At 46.3% G+C, this 15,057-nt stretch overlaps 1 protein-coding gene across 1 annotated transcript in view; it reads left to right on the forward strand.

Annotated features, from left to right (window-relative positions):
* Positions 1-15,057, forward strand: part of CEP162 (centrosomal protein 162) — a 697,428-nt gene that overhangs the window by 316,137 nt on the left and 366,234 nt on the right. The window lies entirely within an intron of this gene.

Below are 15,057 nucleotides of genomic sequence, written 5' to 3' on the forward strand. Positions count from 1 at the left end.
TTAGTGTCTCAATCAATGATGAGCTATGTAGGTTTGTTTCGTCTCGATCTCACAATTGTTTTGTTACGAGTGGTGAAATAGTGAGGTATCATGTGGTGTGGTACCTCTTGTGGGCCATTGGCCACATTGAGGATGGTTGATTGCCATTTTCGCTTCCAAATTTATAATGTATTATCCAGCTCTGTTTGCACCCTGCCACCCGGCCACCTTTGTGTCTCTGAGGGTGTGTGTTTGGTGTGACTCTTTGCCCCCCTCAAATCCCCCACAGTGCTGACCTAAACACCCCCAGGCCTGTGTCCTGAAACTGTTGTTACTTATCTGCAATCTGCGTTCTACCGAGCACCCGCAGTCCTCATAGGATTCCATTGCAAACCCAACATCAACTTTGACCTTTGCACCCAGCCGGCTCCATGTTGTTGGTGGTGCACTTTTGGGGTTAGCCTAAACTTTGACCTGCAGACATCGTAAAACCTGAAGAATGGAATCGTAAGTCATGTCCTTACCTGTTTTCTGTGCCAACACTTCCCTCTCAGGACTCCATGCACTCCTATGGAAAATTGCACTGTGTCAACTTTTGAAACAGAAAATTGCTACTTACGTGTAAATTGCTTTATTTACAAAAACCAAACAAAGTATATTTGATACACATGCTTGATACCTATTGACCACTACTTAACTGCAACAAAGTTCTTCTGGTTCTAGTACTAAAGTAACAAAGTATCTTTTTTGCAGCATAAAAACCTTTGGCCTGGAGTTAGTCATTGAGTGTGTGCTACGTTTCATGACTGTGTGTGTATGAGAAATGCTTTGCACTACTCTCTGATAAGCCTAACTGCTCGGCCACACTACCACAAAAGAGCATTAGTATTATCTACTTTAGCCTCTGTTAAGCCTCTGGGTAACCCCTGGACTCTTGCACACTATACCTCATTTTGGTATAGTATACACAGAACCAGCTTCCTACATTGGTGGCTCAGCGGTGGGGTCTACGACTTTGCTGGACTTCTCAGTCAATATCTGATCAGACGACTAAGGTTCACAATTGCCTTTAGATTCAGTTGGTTTTTGCAATGACAATATTTTTCTACATTTTTTTAAAGTCCTCCTAGGGCCTTGGCTAGGTTGCCTTTAGCATTTCCTTTTTTAGAATTAAAAGTTAGCATAGTTAGTGGTAAGTAGCTGGAAGTAGTTTTTAGTTCCTAAAAGTAATCCGTAACTTTAGTAACACAATGAGCAGCTCAAAAGACCTGGTTGTGGAGCTCAACCTCACCCCTTACCTCCATCTTGGGATGAGAGAGTTAAGGTCCCTCTGCAGACTGAAACAAATCAAAACTGGTTCCAACCCTACCAAGGTTAAGCTCCAGGAGCTCCTTGCAGAGTATGCAAAGGAACACCAGGCTGAAGAGGAAGACATCCCCCCAGTTGGGGAAGAAGTTAGGGGTCAGGAGGATGAACTCCCCCCTCTTAACCTAATTAGAGAGGACAGGGTTCAATTGCCCCTCTCTCCAAGGAAATTACTCACAGGATTTGGATCTCCCACAGGGAAGTTCAGCTCCTCTGGAAGCATAGAGGGCAGCCTCAATGAAGAGGTCCTCCTTTTAGCAAGGATGGCTAAAAGACTATCTTTGGAGAGACAGCTCCTGGCTATAGAAAGGGAGATATCAGAAATGGGATTAGCACCCATTAATGGTGGCAGCAACTTATTAACTAGGAACAGAGAGAACTCTTACATCCCTTATGTCCCCAAAGAAATTGTCCCTAGGTATGAGGAAAGGTATGATATCAAGTAGTTCGCAGTCTGTGAGAGGGCTTGTGGAACCAGACGATTGAAAAAGTCTCACTGGGGAGCTGTCCTTTGGGAACTGTTAACTATTAAGTGTAGTGATAGACTCCTCACACTCACTGGTGCAGGTGCTGAATCTTATGGCTACATGAATGCTACCCTGGTTGAGGGCTTTGGGTTCTCCACTGAGGATTATAGAATTAGGTGGAGGGGGGCTCACAAAACCTCGGGCCATTCCTGGGTTGATTTTGCAGACTACTTAGTGAAAACACTAGATGGTTGGATAACTGGCAGTGGGGTGCATGACTATGATGGGCTTTATAATTTGTTTGTAAAAGAACATCTTTTAAGTAACTGCTTCAATGACAAGTTGCATCAATATATGGTAGACCTAAGTCCAATTTCTCCCCAAGAACTGGGAAAGAAGGCAGACCATTGAGTCGAGATTAGGGTAACCAAGACTTCCACTGGGGGTGAACAAAAGAAAGGGGTTACAAAGCCCCCCCAGGGGAAGGATGGTGAGACACCTAAACATAAAAGTAAATAATTTTTTAAAGGCCCCCAAAAACCTGAGCAGGAGGGTGGGCCTGAGTCTCTTCACATGGGTACAAGGGTAAAAACCTCAATCCTAAAAAGTCCAGGTATTTCAACTGTAAACAGCATGGACACTAAACTGGAGGCTTGACCTGTCCGAAAAAGAATCCTCCTAGTACTGCTCTAGCACTGGTATAGAAAGTCTCCAGGTGGGATCAACAGTGTGCCCAGAGCAAATCAGGGTTCAGACTGAAGCTACTTTAGTCTCCGAGGGTGGCGTAGATGTAGCCACTCTTGCTGTCTGGCCCCTAACATGAACAAATACAGACAGCATCCCTTGATTAATGGGACTAGGGTAGAATCCCTGAGGGATACAGGTGCCAGTGTTTCCCCAGGACAGTATCTGGCTGGACAAATGTATCCAGTCACCAATGCTGACAATGTGACTAAGGTCTATCCTGTGGCTATGGTAACCTTAGAATGGGGATGGGTTACTGGCCTGAAACAGGTAGTGGTCTCTTCTGAAATCCCAGTTGAATGTCTTCTAGGGAATGGTCTGGAGTCCTCAGCTTCAGCCGAGGTAAAACCCATGCAGCCATCCTGGGAATCCCTGAAGTGGTGTGTGTGAAAACCAGAGCACAGAGCCAAACACAGGGTGAAAAAGAAGTATTGGAGCCTGGAATAATGGCCCAACCTTCTAAGAGAAAGGGCAAGAAGACTGGGGGATCAGCTTCTGTACAACAAAAAGCACAAAACCCCTATTCTCAGGAAGACGTCTTAACCTACCCTGAGGGAACTAAGCCCATGGAGTTTGATCCTTACCAGGTAAAGCTCTTGTGCCCAGGGGAACCCTCTAGGGACCAGCTGTGCCAGGGACAGTTAACCTGTTGCACTCTTGAAGTCCTGAGGCAGCAAGCATCTGCACAGGAGAAGGTAGATGCCAGTGGCACCCACAGGGTCTATTGGAAGGAAGGACTCCTCTACACTGAGGCCAAAGACTCCAAACCTGGTGCAACGAGGAGAGCTGTAGCGCCTCAGCAGTTTAGTGAATTCACCCTCACTTTAGCACATGACTTTCCCCTAGCTGGGCTTCTGGGCCAATCCAAAACGTGAAATAGGCTTGTCAGCCATTTCTACTGGCCCAACATGTCTCGAAAGATGAAGATGTTTTGCAGCTTCTGTGTCACCTGCCAAACCATTGATAAGACATGTAACCACCCAATGGCCCTCCTACTTCCACTACCTCTGGTGGGGGTTCCCTTTGAAAGGGTTGGTGTGGACATTGTTTGAACCACCCATGGGCTCAGGAAACCAATACATGCTGGTAGTAGTGGATCATGCTACCAGATATCCTGAAGCAATTCCCGTAGGTCTACTACAGCTCCTGCAGTAGCCAAAGCCCTTATTGGTATCTACCAGGGTAGGATGTCCTACGGAGGTGGTTTCTGACAGAAGTGCCACCTTCACATCATCGTACCTAAAATACATGTGAAATGAGTGTGGGGTGACTTAAAAGTTCACCATACCATCCACAAGCCTATGAACTTGTTGAAAGGTTGAAGAAGGCATTGAAGGGCATGATCATGGGGCTCCCTGAAAACCTCAAAATGAGATGGGATGGCCTCCTGTCATGCTAGCCTTTCGCATACAGAGAGGTGCCTCAGAAGGAAATGGGATTTTCTCTCTTTGAACTTCTATTGGCCACCCTGTTATGGAACCACTTGCACTTGTGAAGGACAGTTGGGAGAGACCTAAGCAAGATGTGGTGAATTATGTGCTTAGCTTCCACTTTAGGATGGTAGAGTACATGGAAAAAAAATCCAAAATCCTTGAGGCCAGCCAACAGCTCCAGAAGCAGTGGTATGACCAAAAGACTGCACTGGTGGAGTTTACACCAGGGCAGAAAGTATGGGTTCAGGAGCCTGTGGTTCCCAGGGCAATTCAGGACAAGTAGAGTGGCCCTTACCTTATCCTGGAAAAGAAAAGTGAGGTCACCTACTTGGTAGACCTGGGCACTAGCAGGAAACCCAAACAGGTGATCCATGCAAACCTCCTCAAGCTTTTCTGTGACAGGGCTTATGTAACCATCCTGATGGTTACTGATGAGGATCAGGAAGCAGAGAGTGAGTTCTCCCTGACCTCCTCTCACACAACCCTAAAGATGGGTCAGCTGATAGTTGTCTACTCAGACACCCTCGCTGCCCAACAGCAGACTGACTGCATGCAAGTCTTACAGCATAATTCAGAGCTTTTCTTTTTAACCCCTGGACATACACACTGATGTACCTATACTGTGGATACTAGAGACAGCTTGCCTGTCAAATCCAAGATCTAGTGGCAGTCTGACCAAGTTAAGGAGAGCATCAAAGTTGAAGTCAACAAGATGCTAGATTTAGGGGTTATTGAACCCTTTGACAGTCCTTGGGCTAGCCCAGTGGTCTTAGTCCCCAAACCTCATCCCCAGGGTGGAAAGAAAGAAATGAGGTTGTGTGTGGACTACAGAGGTCTCAACTCTGTCACCAAGACAGATGCTTACCCTATTCCAAGACCTGATGAGCTATTAGACAAATTAGGTGCAGCAAAGATCATCAGTACCTTTGACTTGACTGCAGGGTACTGGCAAATTCACATTGGTACCAGGATCAAAAGAAAATACTGCATTCTCTACACCTTATGAGCATCATCAGTTCACTGTTGTGCCCTTTGGTTTAAAGAATTCCCTTGCCACCTTCCAAAGGTTGGTGAATCAAAACCTTGCTGGCTTGGAGTCCTTCAGTGCAGCATATCTAGATGATATTGCTGTCTTTAGCTTCTCTTGGCAGGATCACCTGGCCCACCTGGGGAAGGTTTTGCAGCCTCTGAAATCTGAAGCCCTCACTATTAAGGCATCGAAATGCCAGATAGAGCAGGGCACTGTTGGATACTTGGGCCATCTGTGGGTGGATGCCAAGTGCATCCCTTACAACCCAAGATCCTGACAATGCTGGATTGGAAAGCTCTAAAAACCCTGTCTCAGGACAGGGCATTCCCTGTCCTGACTGGTTATTACAGAAGACTTGTGAATGGGTATGGGTCCATTGTGACCCCCCGCACAGAACTGACCTCTAAGAAAGTGCCCAAGAAAGTAAACTGGACTTTTAGCTGTCAAAAGGCCTTTGACACCCTAAAGGAAGCAAAATGCTCAGCACCAGTTCTCAAACCTCCAGACTACTCTAAGCAGTACAATGTGCAGACAGATGCCTCTAAACATGGGATAGGAGCTGTCCTGTCCCAAACCAATGATGAACCAAGGATGATGGCCAAGACCAGCCTGTTGCTTTCATTAGAAGGAGGCTACTCCCCAGGGAACAGCATTGCAGGGACATTAAAAGGGGAGGCCTTTGTTGTGGTTTGGTCCATGAAAAAGTTGAGACCATACTTGTTTGGTACTCACTTTATTGTTCAAACTGACCACAAACCGCTCAGATGGCTATTGCAAATGAAAGTTGAGGACCCTAAACTTTCGAGGTGGTCCATTTCCCTACAGGGAATGGACTTTACAGTGAAACACATACCTGGGACTGCCCATGTCAATGCAGATGGACTTTCCAGGTTTTTCCACTTAGACAATAAATACTCTCTTGGGAAAGGGTAATCTCATCTTTTCGTTTAGAAGGGGGTTGTGTTAGCAAGTGTCCCTTTTGGCATGGTTACTCCCCCGATTTTTGCCTGGTATTGATGCTAACTTGACTGAGTGTGTGCTGGGATCCTGCTAACCAGGCCCAGCACCAGTGTTCTTTCCCTAAAACTGTACCATTGTTTCCACGATTGGCACAGCCCTGGCCCACAGATAAGTCCTATGTAAAAGGTACCAGCGGTACCAAGGGCTCTGTGACCAGGGAGGGTCCCTAAGGGCTGCAGTCTGAATTGTGCCACCCTGAGATCCCTCTCACCAATCACATGCACACTGCCAGTGCAGATTGTGTGTGCTGGTGGGGAGAAAAAGGCAAAGTCGACATGACACTCCTCCAGGGTGCCTTGCCCACAACCCACTGCCTGTGGCATAGGAAAGTCACCCCTCTAGCAGGCCTTACAGCCCTAAGGCAGGGTGCACTGTACCAACAAAGGGAGGGACTGGGAGATTACAGGGAGTGCAGAATTATTAGGCAAATTAGTATTTTGACCACATCATCCTCTTTATGCATGTTGTCTTACTCCAAGCTGTATAGGCTCGAAAGCCTACTACCAATTAAGCATATTAGGTGATGTGCATCTCTGTAATGAGAAGGGGTGTGGTCTAATGACATCAACACTCTACATCAGGTGTGCATAATTATTAGGCAACTTCCTTTCCTTTGGCAAAATGGGTCAAAAGAAGGACTTGACAGGCTCAGAAAAGTCAAAAATAGTGAGATATCTTGCAGAGGGATGCAGCACTCTTAAAATTGCAAAGCTTCTGAAGCGTGATCATCGAACAATCAAGCGTTTCATTCAAAATAGTCAACAGGGTCGCAAGAAGCGTGTGGAAAAACCAAGGCGCAAAATAACTGCCCATGAACTGAGAAAAGTCAAGCGTGCAGCTGCCACGATGCCACTTGCCACCAGTTTGGCCATATTTCAGAGCTGCAACATCACTGGAGTGCCCAAAAGCACAAGGTGTGCAATACTCAGAGACATGGCCAAGGTAAGAAAGGCTGAAAGACGACCACCACTGAACAAGACACACAAGCTGAAACGTCAAGACTGGGCCAAGAAATATCTCAAGACTGATTTTTATAAGGTTTTATGGACTGATGAAATGAGAGTGAGTCTTGATGGGCCAGATGGATGGGCCCGTGGCTGGATTGGTAAAGGGCAGAGAGCTCCAGTCCGACTCAGACGCCAGCAAGGTGGAGGTGGAGTACTGGTTTGGGCTGGTATCATCAAAGATGAGCTTGTGGGGCCTTTTCGGGTTGAGGATGGAGTCAAGCTCAACTCCCAGTCCTACTGCCAGTTCCTGGAAGACACCTTCTTCAAGCAGTGGTACAGGAAGAAGTCTGCATCCTTCAAGAAAAACATGATTTTCATGCAGGACAATGCTCCATCACACGCGTCCAAGTACTCCACAACGTGGCTGGCAAGAAAGGGTATAAAAGAAGGAAATCTAATGACATGGCCTCCTTGTTCACCTGATCTGAACCCCATTGAGAACCTGTGGTCCATCATCAAATGTGAGATTTACAAGGAGGGAAAACAGTACACCTCTCTGAACAGTGTCTGGGAGGCTGTGGTTGCTGCTGCACGCAATGTTGATGGTGAACAGATCAAAACACTGACAGAATCCATGGATGGCAGGCTTTTGAGTGTCCTTGCAAAGAAAGGTGGCTATATTGGTCACTGATTTGTTTTTGTTTTGTTTTTGAATGTCAGAAATGTATATTTGTGAATGTTGAGATGTTATATTGGTTTCACTGGTAATAATAAATAATTGAAATGGGTATATATTTTTTTTTGTTAAGTCGCCTAATAATTATGCACAGTAATAGTCACCTGCACACACAGATATCCCCCTAACATAGCTAAAACTAAAAACAAACTAAAAACTACTTCCAAAAATATTCAGCTTTGATATTAATGAGTTTTTTGGGTTCATTGAGAACATGGTTGTTGTTCAATAATAAAATTAATCCTCAAAAATACAACTTGCCTAATAATTCTGCACTCCCTGTAGTTGGTCCAGTGTACGGTCTCCCAATTAACTGAACATACAAAAAAGGTGTACACTGTTCCAAATGGAATAATATAGTCACTAGGGGAACATTAAAGTTCAGGAGCAAGAGCCCTCACACATCCGAGAGGATGTCATGCTTCATCATCGGGTAGCTCCTCGTCAGACTGGCGCTGCAATGTCTGACGGGCTCCCCGTAAGGGGGCTCTTTGCCGGAGATCTTTTAGGTAGCAGCCGTGGTAGCGGACACTACAAGACCTGGTGTTGCGGTCAGGCGCTAATCCTGGCAGGAGAGTGAAAGCTAAAGTTGGTTCCCAGTCTTAATAGGAGCAAGTCAATTTAATTAATCAATGGAATAAGACCGGGACCAAGATTAAAAACAAAAGGAAAGTATAAAATGAGGAATAATGCTCAACGACTTTCTGCATGGTGCTGGAGCTTAAAGAGATTATCGTCGGGCTCCTAGGACATGGTCAACATGTTTCGCGTACAGTGGTCTAACAAGATCCTATGACGCTTCTTCAGGACCAATACATAATAAGACTTCTCCTGTCTATATTACTGAAAGTTTGCAAAAATGTCAAACAAATCATATAGTCACTTACATTGAAGTTCACTAATTGTCAGAAACCTCTAATGGTCGCCCTAGAAAAATACAAACAAATCATTTTGATCAAAACACACGGAAAAATAAGGAAGGACACCCGTGACACAACAGTGTGTAGTAACCAGTTGTGTAAAAACATAATAAGACAATATGCTTACCATCCCTTGGTACATGGGGGGCCCCTGGGGAAGTAGCATGCCGAAAGCGGTCACTACTAATAAAGTGGTAAAGCAGACACCATGAATGCAGTGTAATCAATCAGAACCAAAACAGTCACATTCACTACTAGAGGTCGGTTGGTTAAATTGATTATGAACATCAAGCACATTATTAGTCCATGTCACTTGGAAATTCATACACAGACTCGTCACTAGCATTTATGACATTTGTTGAAGGAAAACTGGGAGGAATAAAACAGTTTTACAACAGAAAATATTTCTAAAAAGGCTTGGTGAGTACTGTAGCAGAGTGTAATAGTCTGCGTGGTGATTTACAAAGGCAAAAACACACTGGCAAAGCGTGGTTATCCATAGAATATTAAGGGATTACCCCGACCTAAGTCTGTTAATACTTTGAGAGATGTCATTAGTTGAGCTCAATATACGTCCACAGAGTAAATAAGTACCCGAAAAAAGCGATAAACACACAAACGCGAGGTCATTTACTTTGTGGATGACGGCAGTCTGCAGGGGAACCTACCCTGACGTGCTCTCCCGAAAAGACAACTTCCCGACTCAGTGCGAGTCTTTTAAAGAGAAGTTTTCCCGGCAAAAATGGGAGAGGGTGGTCAAAACTGTAGAAGGACTACACTCCGGGAACAGGTCTCAGAAATAAAAGAAGGACTCAAGCAAAATTATGGCGGCCATCTTTGTGAACATAGATATAATAGACTAGAACGAGCATTACTCCAATAGCCTCGTGGGTGGTAGTCAAAACAAACAATGGACTAAAAACATCGTCGGCCATCTTGGAATGGCTGGAACTGGATAGTGAGTTATGTCAGTTAATACAATGAGTGGTTTGGAGTGGGAAGCCGGAAATAACCGCCCTAGTAGACAAAAGAAAGGTATGGGCCACAGAGTAATACATAAAATGGGGCTCCCTAAAACCATAGTCTTTCACAGTCAGTCCAATTAGGATGGAAATAAAAAGTGAAAAACAGAACAAATATAGATTGAAGATTCTGAATATTCGTGGTAAATCCTTAAAAGGGGTTGATTAGGCGGACAATGTAGTCCAGGGAATGGCATCATTCAACCCATCTGTATCAGTATGAAGCTTGAAAACCCACCGTTGTTCCAGTCTGAACAAGGAGTGTGGGGAGTCAGTAGTGATTCTAGGGGCGTCAAGTACAACCCAACTTAAATCATCGGGACTGTGGGGGGCATCTAGGAAGTGTGCGCATAATTTTGTTGTAATGCGTCCACACCTGATGTTGCTCCTATGCTCGTTAATTCTTATTTTAACTGATCTAGAAGTCATGCCCACATAACGTAGCCCGCATGGACACGTAATCATGTAAATGCAGTTTTTAGTGTTGCAATTTGTGTGTTTTGTCAGGTGCCATTGGCCTATAGGTGCCAAATCTAAAGTTTTGTTGGGGCTAGTCAATTGACAGACATTACAGTGTCCACAGGGATAATGTCCAGTTACAGGTGGAAGGTTCCAGAGTGTAGTTTGTGTCTGTGTTCGCAATGTGTCTTTTGGACGGGTATGGACTATCAGATCTTTAATATTTTTAGATCGTTTAAATGCAAATAGGGGCCTAGGAATGGTATTGCCCCCACTGTTGAGGATAGGCCACCTTTGATTAATCAGTTTTTTTATCTGGTTAGATAGTGGGGTGAAAGTAGACACACAAGTCAACCGTCTATTCGTGACTCTAGTATTAGTTTGAAGTTGAAAGTCACAATTATTGTTCCTTGCTCTCTTACGAGCTCGGTTGATGACGTGTTGGGGATAATGTAGTTCAAGGAGTTTTGTTTGAAGATCATCTGCTTGGGTATTGTATTCCTGTATTGAGGAACAGTTTCGTCGTAGTCGCTAGAATTGGCCAAATGGTAAGTTGTCACGGAGGGATTTAAGATGATGACTCTCGTACATTGGCAGGCTGTTGCGATCTGTAGGTTTTTGGTAAGTACAGGTTAATAATTTCCCCTGTTCAATTGTAATCAGTAAGTCCAAAAAATGAACCTCCTTATCCGACTCCGTAGAAGTGAATTTCAAATATGGGTTTAGTGTGTTTACCCACTCGGTCAGTGAACTAGCTGTAGCCATAGGGCCTTGCCATACAACCAAGGGTGCACTGTACCACAGGTGAGGGCATAGCTGCATGAGCAATATTCCCCTACAGTGTCTAAGTCTTAGACATTGTAAGTGCAGTGTGGCCATGTTAAATACATGGGCTGTGAGTCTGCCGTTATGACCTCCACAGCTCCATGATGGCTTTACTGAAGACTGGGAAGTTTGGTATCAAACTTCACAGCACAAAAAACCCACACTGATGCTAGTATTGGATGTATTGTAAAATGCACACAGAGGGCATCTTAGAGATGTCCCCTGTATTTTTACCAACCTTTTAGTGTAAGGCTGACTAGTCTATGCTTGCCTGCCACTAATAGACAAGTTTCTGACCCCCATGCGGTGAGAGCTTTTGTGCTTTCTGGGGTCAGACACACAGCCTGCTCTGGGTGGAGGTGCTTCACACCACCCCCCCTGCAGGAACTGTAACACTAGGCAGTGAGACTCAAAGGCTCAGGCCTCCTCTTACAGTGCCCCAGGGCACTCCAGCTAGTGGAGATGCTCATCCCCAGGCCCATGCCCCACTGTTGGTGGCATGTTCGGCAGGAATATTAGGAAAAACAAGGAGGAGTGACCACTTCCGCTGGGACCACCCCTAAGGTGTCCAGAACTGAAGCGACCCACTCCTTGCAGAATCCTCCATCTTGCTTTGGGGGCAGGGACCAATTGGGTTAAGAATGTGCCCCCCATCCCCAAAGGGAGTGGCCACAGGAAGGGTGTAGCCACCCTCAGGTACAGTAGCCATTGGCTACCCTCTGCCCCCTGTTGCACCCCTAAAACTAGTATTTAGGTGCTCCCCTGAACCATGCTCACCAGATTCCTGGCAACCTTAAGAAGAAGAAAGAAGGACTGCAAAGCTGACCCCAGCAGTGAAAACTCCAGACAACCACTGACTTGGCCTCAGGCCTACTGGCATGTCTGCAGCTTCAAAGATCCCTGCTCCAAGAAAGTGACTGCCCTGCAGGACCAGTGACCTCTACGAACCCCCAGAGGACTGCCTGCCCAGCAGAGGACCAAGAGAGGGGGGAAACGTCTTGACTGAGATACTTCAACTGGGATTCTGAGCATTCTCTCCCTTTTAACAAAGCCCTTGCAGAGGTCCTACTTGGGGCTTGGTTAAAGCCCTGCACAGGAGCTCCTGTGCAGAGGACAGTTGCCTGCCACCATCGCCCAGTCCTAGGGGACCCCAGTTTCTTCACCTGGCACCCCACCCCGTAGAGCTTGGTGGTCCAAGCCTCCACTTCGAGAGTAAATCCTGGCACATTCCCTACTGCTTCACAGGACAGGGAATCCAAGATGCTGGATACCTTTGCAAAGAGGATGTTCTTTTCTGCCAGCCTGGCACTGCGGTCGGTGAACACTGCATGCCTTTTAGGAAGATACTCCCATACAATCTGGGACTCTGGTTGCGCAGATGCTGCCTATGGTCTCTGAGTAGACCCAAAGCATACTCTCTCATGCCATTACTTACTGGAGAGATGCAGCTAAGTTTGCCATTCAATGTGGGCTGGACACGACAGGCTTGCAGTACAGAATAATTTCATCTTCGGTGGTCCTTCGGTGTCATGCCTGGTTGAGAACTACCTAGCTTTTCAGGAGATGTCTAGGCCTCACTAATGGACATACCCTTTGATGGCGCTTCTGTCTCTGGAAACAAGATGGACTCCCCGCTAGAGCGCTTCAAGGATGGCAGGGATACGGCAAGGTTGTTGTACCTTTCAATGGCCTCTCGCTAATCTCAGTCCGCCTTTCATTCGTTTTGTGGTCAGGTAAAGGCTTCCAGCTGTGTCTCTACCTGCCCAGCCTCCCTGGCCTGTAGGATTCCTAGCCTTTGCTTGACCAAGGATGCCATACCCACAGACCTCATGGATCAGGTAGCCAGATGTCGTACTCCACATAAACCTCTTGGAGCTTCAGGCGATCCGATAGCTATTGAAAGCGTTTCTACTCTTCATCCAGGGGAGGCTAGTGCAGGTGTTTTTACGGACAACACCACTGTAGGCCTGGGTGGAGTTCCGCTATGCAGAACTCTGCAAAGTGACCAAAAAACTTTGCTGCGCTATGCAGAGTTCTGCAAGCAGCGCAATGCATTAGGTCACACCGTTTGCACTCAATTTTAGCGCTGGGTGTTTGTCCCGTGCTGAAAAATCAGCTCAAACGGCACCACGCAGCACAAGAGAGCACTGCTTCTTTTATGCCGCTCGAGTAGATTTTCTACTCGAGCAGCAACCTCCTCAACATGGACTGAAGTTTCTGAATGTGGACGGTAGTGACCATCCGCGACCACCTGTGTTGAGAAATCTTTCTGGGAGGTGGTGATTTTCCTCGTTCGCGCTCGCCGACTCAAAGTGGGAGAGCACAAATGAGGAAAAGACTCCGCCCCACAGAGTTTTTCTGAAGTCTTCGCTCTAAGCGAAGCGCAGAGTTCACTGCCCACCCCTATATCACTGCCATGAGGTACTGCAACATACAGGAAGGGTTGAGGTCGTGGACCCTTTGTCAAGAGGCCCTGCATCTCTGGGCATCTCTGGAATGTCAGGGCATTTCCCTGGTGGTTTAATATCTGGCGGGCTCTCTGAAGTCCAGGGCAGATGAACTCAGTCGTCAATGCCTTGCAGGTCACAAGTGGCGTCTCCATCCCGAGGTGGTGCAAGATCTCTTCCAAAAGTGGGGAGAACCTTGATTAGATCTGTCTGCTACCTCTGGTAATGCGCAATGTTAGTAGTCCTGTGCACAGTTTCCAAAGCAGCTCTCGCTCTGAAGCACTTTTCACCTTGAGTTGAGCTCAGGTCTTCTATACACCTTTCTGCCAATACCACTACTGCTCAGAGTTCTCAAGAAGACCAAGAACAAGTGGGCTCAAGTCATTCTTGTGGCTCTGGATTGTGCGCGGATTGTCTGGTATTCTGAGCAGTTAAGTATGTCCATTGGTCCTCTGATCAGGCTGCCTTTTTGGGAGGATTTTCTGTCACAGCAGCAAATTAGGTTCCTGCACCCAAACCTGTCAACGCTCTGCCTTCATGCATGGAGATTGAGTAGCAACAGTTGACAGCCTTTGGCCTTCCTTCTGAAGTCTTTCATGTCATTTTGGCAACCAGGCATCTACGCCTTCTGTTGGGGCAAGTTTGTGGCACGGTGTGCAAAAAATAGGTTGACTCTCTGCCTGCTCCTCTTTCACTGGTTGTCTTGTTTAATTTCACTGTGTCCCAGCTGGACTCTGTATTGGGCACATTGAAGTGTTATTAGTCTGCCATATCTGCATTCCTGCGGTTGTCAGATCAGCCTTCTGTTTTCAAGTTCCCTATTGTAAATAGGTTTCTGAAGGGTCTTTAACATATGTTTCCCCCAGCCCCCTTCATTATGTCTTAGTGGGACCTAAAACTGGTTCTGATTCGTCTGATGTGTGCCCCCTGCAAACCACTCCATAACTGTCCAACCAGGCTACTTACCATGAAGACAGCCTTTCCTATGGCAGTAGCATCTGCCAGGAGGGCTACCTATCGGCACATCCTCCTTATGTTACAATCTAACCAGACAAGCTGGTCCTTCAGACTCGAGCATCCTTCTCATCTGATGGTAGTGACCCTGTTCCATGTAGGCCAGTCTATCACCCTGCCTACCTTTTATGCTCTTCCTCATCCTCATAAAGAAATAGGATTGACTCCACTGGCTGGACCCAAAAAGAGCGTTGTCATTCTATCTTGACTGCACAAAGAGTTGTGGGTGGATGACCAGCTCTTCATGGGGTATGTTTGACCCCAGACTGGGAAGTCGGTACAAAACAGAGCATCTCATGATGGATCCTGTACTGCATCAAAACCTCCTACATATTGGCAAAGGAACAACCCCCTGAGGGCTTGTATGTTCATTCCACCAGAGCCAATGCTGTGACCTGTGCGTTAGTGAGCGGAGTTCCGGTCTTAAACATCTGCCAGGCAGCAACGTGGGCATTGCTGCACATATTTATCAATTACTACTGCCTGGTTCGAAAGGTCTGTAGGAACAGGCACTTTGCCCTTCCGTCCTGCAAGACTTCCTACGGTGAATGCTTAGCAGACCCACCTCTGAAGGTTCTGCTAGAGTTTCTATTCTGAGGTAAGAAATATGCCTTTGGTAACGCCTTATCTGATAGAAACTATCTAGCTG

This window comes from Pleurodeles waltl, chromosome 5 (assembly GCF_031143425.1).
Source record: "Pleurodeles waltl isolate 20211129_DDA chromosome 5, aPleWal1.hap1.20221129, whole genome shotgun sequence".
Lineage (NCBI taxonomy): Eukaryota > Metazoa > Chordata > Amphibia > Caudata > Salamandridae > Pleurodeles > Pleurodeles waltl.